General features: G+C 44.1%; 1 non-coding gene across 1 annotated transcript; it reads right to left on the reverse strand.

The window, feature by feature from the left end:
- Nucleotides 1–3,096: 3,096 nt before the first annotated feature.
- trnas-cga (transfer RNA serine (anticodon CGA)) lies at nt 3,097–3,178 on the reverse strand. Its single transcript has one exon. It is a non-coding gene; the product is annotated as a tRNA-Ser (tRNA).
- Nucleotides 3,179–7,538: the final 4,360 nt, after the last annotated feature.

Below are 7,538 nucleotides of genomic sequence, written 5' to 3' on the forward strand. Positions count from 1 at the left end.
CTCTTTCTGAACTTTTTTATTTCATAAATTCCACAGTTGTTGCTTCGTTAATAAAGTTAATTTTCTGTATATGAATGTTAGTGATATGAAGAAATGTGATACTGCTATTGGATTTTTGTGCTGCAAGATAAGTTCTTTGATTGTTAAATAGCAGCATGAGGGTAGTTTACTGAGACACAGTTAGAGGTTCTCCTTTTATATTATTTATAAGGAGAATGGAATATAGGATTGAATGTTAAGAGGCCCCTTAGGAATATTTAGGTACGTGTTGTATCAGGGAGATTTAGGTAAATGCTTTCGACCCGTGGCACAGAGTAGGGTAGAACCTGTCCTTGATTGAGGGTACCCGGCATTTCAGAGAACAGGAGAAGACCCAGTATTGTGATCCTTCACGCTTCGCGATGAGGATCAAGAGGACGGAGTGTAGCCATCTGGAATGGCCACTTACAACTAGGGACAGAGAAACGCGCAAAGCCTAGCGGGTAAAACGGACAAGGCAAGGCTCAGGCAGGCTCAGAGCCTGAGATGTATATTTGCAAGCAAGAAATCCAGACGTTATCGAAACTCCGACCAATTAGCATTTTGATGCGGCCGATTAGCATTTGATGGCCCATCTTCACCAAAACAAAGGACTGGTACTCGAGCGACCGGTACAGTCCCAGACATTTCAGCGCCACTCACTGTTCAGGGGAAGCGTAAGCAACCGGGTCAGTGACCGCTTGGAACACGGCCAGCCATCCAGGTCCTCACCAACTTATTGGTTAGGAATTGAACAGAGTGATCAGGGATCACCCAATTAGTGGGGCCCAAACTGAAGGACCGCCAAAAGAACACGAAGCCCCCCCCCCCCCCCCCCAAGTATAAGTAGAAGAGTTTGCCAGATATTCGTCCTCTCTTGGACCTGGCGCCCCGGCCACGACCATTTCCAAGTGCAGTAACACCAGACGTAAGTGCAAGTTCAACGCTCGCTACCAGACGGATGAGCCGAGCTGAGCAGCACTTATTTCTCCAGACTCGAGTGTTCCAGAATCGGACAGCAGCCACTGTTCCTCTGACCTAAGCCGGGTGCCTGAAGTTAAGTACAGGTTGTCTTAGTCGATAGGTATAGTTAACTAGCAGTGTTTATGTTGCATGACTAATTGTGTGTAAATAAAGTACCCTTGACCTTGAACTATCTAACTGGTGTTTGGCTCTTTGATCAATAGCCGGTTGAACCTTGTAGTGGTATCATATGACACCTGGCGACTCTGAGCATTAGAACATAGATATCAAAAGAAAGGTGGGCAAACTTATTGATTGCCATAATTGGAACAGAGTCACAGAAAAGACAGGAAAAGAAAAGGCAACATCTTTCCTTCAGTTTTCAATCAGGTCAAAACACATTGATACACAAAGCAGCTCAACACAAACAGATTGAGAGATAACAGAAATAAATACACAATTATTCTATTATTCAACGCACTATCATGCTCCTACACATAAAATTCAAATGCAAACGTCGCAATAGTAATCATAAATATTGTTTTATTTAGAGCTTGATATTATCCAATACCTGCAACAGCTACGTTGAAGATGCCATCGGAGTGCGTTCTTCAGCGGGAGGAACTCGAAGATTTTATATTCTTCTGTCATTTGTCGCATCCATTCTGCAATTTAGATTTGCGGAGATATGAAAAAGGAATATGTGAATTCCTCGGCTAGAACGAAATAAACTGATATGTGCCAGTAGAATACAGGCTGGAAATGCAATGAATAGTAGACGCAGAGGCAGTCAGTAAAGATGTGCGGGGTTACACAACAGCCTCACATTGCAGGACCAGTGGGAAATTGGTGTACTTTGCAGATGGTGAGAAACGATAGACCTTGGAGGAGCAAAGGGATTGGAGACCCTTGTTTCGGAGTCATTCACCGTCAGTGGAAATATCCGATTACTAGTTTCTCGTTCTCAACTTCCAGGCTGTCATATCAGAGGCGACATTCATTCCTCCAGTCCATTGTCTGGGCAAATCTCTCCAATGAGCTGCTGTAATTAATTGAAACATCGATTCCCTAGCGGGCAGAGTGGGGCTATTCGGTCCATTAAGTGGTGACCGACCCTCCGAACGAGCATCATACCGTTCCCGTACCTGCCTCCCCGAACAGGCGCCGGAATGTGGCGACTAGGGGTTTTTCACAGTAACTTCATTTGAAGCCTACTTGTGACAATCAGCGATTTTCATATTTCATATTTCATTTCATACCCTGTCCATGCCCTGCCCATAACTCCACCTAATGTCTGGAAAGTAAAGGCCTAGTAAACATGGCCCATCCAACTAAGCCGCAGATGGTTGAAGTGTGGAAGGTAGCCGGTGCAGTCCCACTGCCTGCTCGCACCTCGTTCTATTCATCCATTAGCCTTTGATTTGAACAATAAAATGATATCCAGACATTTTGCTCATTTGTCGGCGAGATCAGCGGCCATTAAGAACGGCAGAGAAGTCTTGCCGTTCGACACATTTTCACGAAAGTTCCTTTGACATTTTTGTGTTTTACACTACCTCACAGCTTTCCATGTAAGGCATAACTTATGACAACGAAACTTGCGTGAATTTGTAAATTGCATGAGTAAAGGAAGACACGTTGTCATCAGGATTCGAACCTCCGCGGGGAAAGCCCAATGGATTTCTAGTCCATCGCCTGAACCGGCATAGTGGGGAGCACCGCGGTGTTCCCGGTGGTTAACCAGCGTTCGATTACCGGCCATTGTTGCGCCGATTTATTTAGAAATTTATGCGAGCTGGTCAATTTCAAAATAAGAGAACAAAAAGATCTAACAAATGACAGACAAAAATAAATTTGAAGCTTTGTTATCATCGATTTTCACAATTCTGGTGCCCGGTGAAGTTAATATGAACGTGACTGAGGTTGTGAAACTATCCTGACAAATAAGAAAATTCAGAGCGAAAGCAGAATGAGAAAAAGGAAGGTTCTTCTGTCATGACACAGACATTTAATCCGAATACATTGAATGAACAAGAACTTCAAATTGATACTTAGACTGACATCGTGTTCTGCAAACAGATTGCTCCAAACCGAGTAAAGATTTCGGATCATAGCCGCTGCGAGTAGGATTCGAAACTACGCGGGGAAACCCCATTGGATTTCGAGTCCAACGCCTTAACCACTCGGCCATTGCAGCTGACCGCTCGTTTGTAGAAAGCATTGTAAAATGTACTCCAGGTATTCCAGTAATGCAATGAACGATGTCCCAGTCTTTATTTGGGAAGGGTAGAATTAACATGGAAAAAGACCATGAGATTTGGGGCAACGCCTTGAGCTGCACGAAAATCTCACCTTCCATAACGCACTGTTCTACTTTTGTGTCACAATATCAGTTGCAAAGGAAATATGCGATAAATTCATGTTTTTTGAATGGACCAGTACATAACTTCCCAGTCTCGGTCAAAATTAAAGTAATGGAATCGAAGAATCTTACAACACAGAAAGAGACCTGCGCAGACCGAGTGGTCACGTGATGACTGGGTTATCAGGAAGTTCCACCAGATTTCTGTGTGAAGTGACCGCAGCAGGTCTACCACATGGACTCAACGTTAAATTCCTCGACGTCAGACGCCGTTTCCATCCGCTGCAAAGAGGAAGCTGATGTTTTCACCCTGTCAATAATCACTGTCAATATTTCCATTTCAGTTCTGTTTTTGATGATACCCTTTTTCCCAGATCACAGAAAATACACGGAAAGCTCCAGCTGCCGGATATGGTCATTTTCGATGTCGCAAAAGTCCTTCACATTGCTAGCCGTGAAGATTCATGGAGCATCATCCTCAAATTTAGCTGCTCACGGGCATGTGTCACATCCTCTGCCTGTTCGGCAATCACATAGAGTCAGTGATCCTCACCAAGTGAATCAACACAAACCCGGCTCAATAAGAACTGCAGACAAACAAAGGGTGCGTCATAGCACCAATTTTCTTTTCCATTTTCCACACTACAATATTGTACCTGTCACCCAGCAACTTCCCGACAGGCCTGGAGATAATCAAAGGAACTACAGGAAATTGTTCAAACTACAATCGTTTTCATTAGAAAGTCAAACACTATCTTCAGACATTGAGCTCCAGGCTGGAGGCAAAGTTTGTGTGGGTGTTCAATCAGAATCTCAGAATCAAGCAGATTCAGCACGGCTTTATGAAGGGAACGTCATGGACGACAGATTAATTGGAATTCTTTGCGGCGTTAATCACCAGGATAAATAAAGGAGACCCAAAAGGTGTAATATACTTGGATATCCAATAACGCGTTCGACAAGATGCCACACATAAGTTAACTTAATGAGATAAGAGACCATGGTTTTCTGGCTAATATATTCGGACGGTCTCCTTGGATTTTATTTTGTATATTGTCACGTTCTCCAAGGTACAGTGATATGTATTCTTCTGCGAGCAGCTCAACAGATCATTAAGTACATGAAAAGGAAAGGAAATAAAAGAAAATACATAATAGGGCAACACATGTTACACAATGTAACTCCATAACACCGGCATCGGGTGAAGCATACAGGGGTGTAGTGTTCATGAGGTCAGTCCATAAGAGGATCGTTTAGGAGTCCGCTAACAGCGGGGAAGAAGCTGTTCATGCGTTATCTCAAACTTCGGTATCTCCTGCCCATTGGAAGAAGTTGGAACAGTGAGTAAGCCGGGTGGGAGGCGTCGTTGATTGTGCTGCCCGCTTTCCCCAGGCAGCAGAAGGTGTAGATGGAGTCAATGGAGGGGAGGCAAGTTCGTGTGATGGACTGGGCGGTGTTTACGACTCTCTGAATTTTCTTGCGGTCATGACCGAGCAGTTGCCTTAACAGGCTGTGATGCAGCCAGATAGATTGCTTTCAATGGTGCATCTGTAAAAGTGGGTAAGAGATAATGTGGACATGCCGAATTTCCTTAGTTCCCTGAGGACAGGATAATATCCCAAACTTGTATCCTGCTATTGTCACCTTGCTCCACCACCTTGTTCTCTTCACAAAACATCAGGAATCTCAGACCAAATCTTCAGACATTTGATTCTCTCTTCAACCAACATCTTGTCCCTGATTAAGTCCACCTTGGGAAGAGGGGCTTGACATTCCGAGATCCCCTGCAGACAGCCGGCTGCTGTTGATGGATCAAAAGAGGCCTAACCCCTGAAAGAAAGCCTCTCTCACAGTCCTGTGAGAATGTCTCCATTAGACGGCGCAGTCACAACCTGCAGAGTACCTAACGGCACAGAGGTCCCACTTTCGATCCCGGCCCTGGGTCACTGTCCGTGTGCAGTTTGCATATTCGCCCCGTATTTGTGTGCGTTTCATCCCCACAACCCAAAGATGTGCAGGGTAGGTGGATTGCCCCTTAATTAGAAAAATGAATTGGGTACTCTAAATTTATATTGAAACAAAACACTGAATAGATCCTCTGGGAGCTGGACTCAAATCAAATAGGGAATATCCGATGAATTTCTGGTCGAAAGATTTAACAACTGGATAACGTCAGCTGACATAAGCAATTGTGTTAAAATCCCTGTTGATATTCCACAGGAAAGGGAAGGAGAATTTGCAAAAGACAGATATCCCGCTGTTATGGAGGAAGTTCTCATTCTTACACATGGTCAAAGGGAATAAGGCTCGGCTGAGATTTGAATTTAGATTTTTCTTTAGGGAACAGACACTTTAACGTACTAAACTACAGTGTGTGAGTATGTTGAGCTAATCACAAGGGAATGCTGGAAATAATTTACGGATCTGTAGTATCTGTGAAAAGAGAAATAGTTACCATTTCAGATCCTGACCTTTCATTGGAACGACCTGTTCCTCTCTCCACAGAAGCTGCCGGATGCAGCATTTTCTGTCTTTGTTTCGGGTTTGCAGCATCCACAGTATTTTGGTTTTGGGCCTAAGGACAATGAGTTGTCCTTCCTGCTCTGAGGGTTATTGCAGGTCTCTCTGGATGTGATTATCGCTGATTATCCATCTCTGGGATCTTTATGAATCATTGAACGATTTATCGTGAGCTAGTCCCATTTACTGCATTCAGGAGCAGCATTCCCTATCAGTGAGCAGGTCACACACGTTGCAGCCGCCTGCTGCCTGTGACCAGCAACAAAAGCAATTGCAGAGACAGACTTAGATTATCATCATGGGACAAATAACAAAAATAATAATCGCTTATTATCACAAGTCGGATTCATTGAAGTTACTGTGAAGTCGACACATTCCGGCACCTGTTCGGGGAGGCCAGAATGGGAATTGAATCCGCGCTGCTGACTTTGTTTTGCAGAACAAGCCAGCTGTTTCGACTACTGTGCTAACCCGGTCCCTCAATACAAAGCCCGAGAGACAGGATCAGAGGGAAGGTTGTTTTTCTGCAGTGTGGACTTCACTCCAGAACAATGAGAAAAGCAGAACATGAGAGTTGAATGTGGTAAAGAGACGTTTCTTCACACAAAAGGTAACGGAAATTAGGAACTCGCGCCGAACAAGCCAGTGAAACTCAGAGTCAATAATATAGTTTTGAATATTTCACATATTTTTAACCAGCTCTGGTCTGATTGTTTCTGAAATCCTGTAAGGGAGCTGCAGTGAAGATGCAGCCGAGCCCTAATTCAATTTAAATAAAGCGTGGAACAGTGTCGAGGGGCTGAATGGCCAGCACAGTTTGTTTGTTCCTGGGAATACAACAGAATATCAAGAGAAACAGTTGAAAACACACATTGCATTTCATTCATAGAGTCATAGAACCATACAGCACAGAAAAGGCCCTTCGGCCCATCACGTCTGTGCTGCTCAAAAACAAGCACCTAACCATTCTCATCCCATTTTCCAGAACTTGGCCCAAAGCATTGTGTGCCCTGGGATGGCAAGTGCACATCTAAATACTTCAATATTATGAGGGTCTTTGCTCTACCATCCTTTCAGGCAGCGGAAAAACATGTTTTCACAATAAAATATTTCACAACAAACACTGCAATCAGAATCTGAAAAGGGAGAGAGGTCATCTGGCAGGAAGGATCAAGGAAAACCCAAAAGCTTTCTATAGGTATGTCAGGAATAAGCGAATGACTAGGGAAAGAGTAGGACCAGTCAAGGACAGGGATGGGAAATTGTGTGTGGAGTCTGAAGAGATAGGCGAGATACTAAATGAATATTTTTCGTGAGTATTCACTCAGGAAAAAGATAATGTTGTGGAGGAGAATGCTGAGCCCCAGGCTAATAGAATAGATGGCATTGAGGTACGTAGGGAAGAGGTGTTGGCAATTCTGGACAGGCTGAAAATAGATAAGTCCCCGGGACCTGATGGGATTTATCCTAGGATTCTCTGGGAGGCCAGGAAAGAGATTGCTGGACCTTTGGCTTTGATTTTTATGTCATCATTGGCTACAGGAATAGTGCCAGAGCACTGGAAGACAGCAAATGTGGTCCCTTTGTTCAAAAAGGGGAGCAGAGACAACCCCGGCAACTATAGACCGGTGAGCCTCACGTCTGTAGTGGGTAAAGTCTTGGAGGGGATTATAAG

Source organism: Scyliorhinus torazame, chromosome 24, assembly GCF_047496885.1.
Source record: "Scyliorhinus torazame isolate Kashiwa2021f chromosome 24, sScyTor2.1, whole genome shotgun sequence".
In the NCBI taxonomy this organism is placed as follows: Eukaryota; Metazoa; Chordata; class Chondrichthyes; order Carcharhiniformes; family Scyliorhinidae; genus Scyliorhinus; species Scyliorhinus torazame.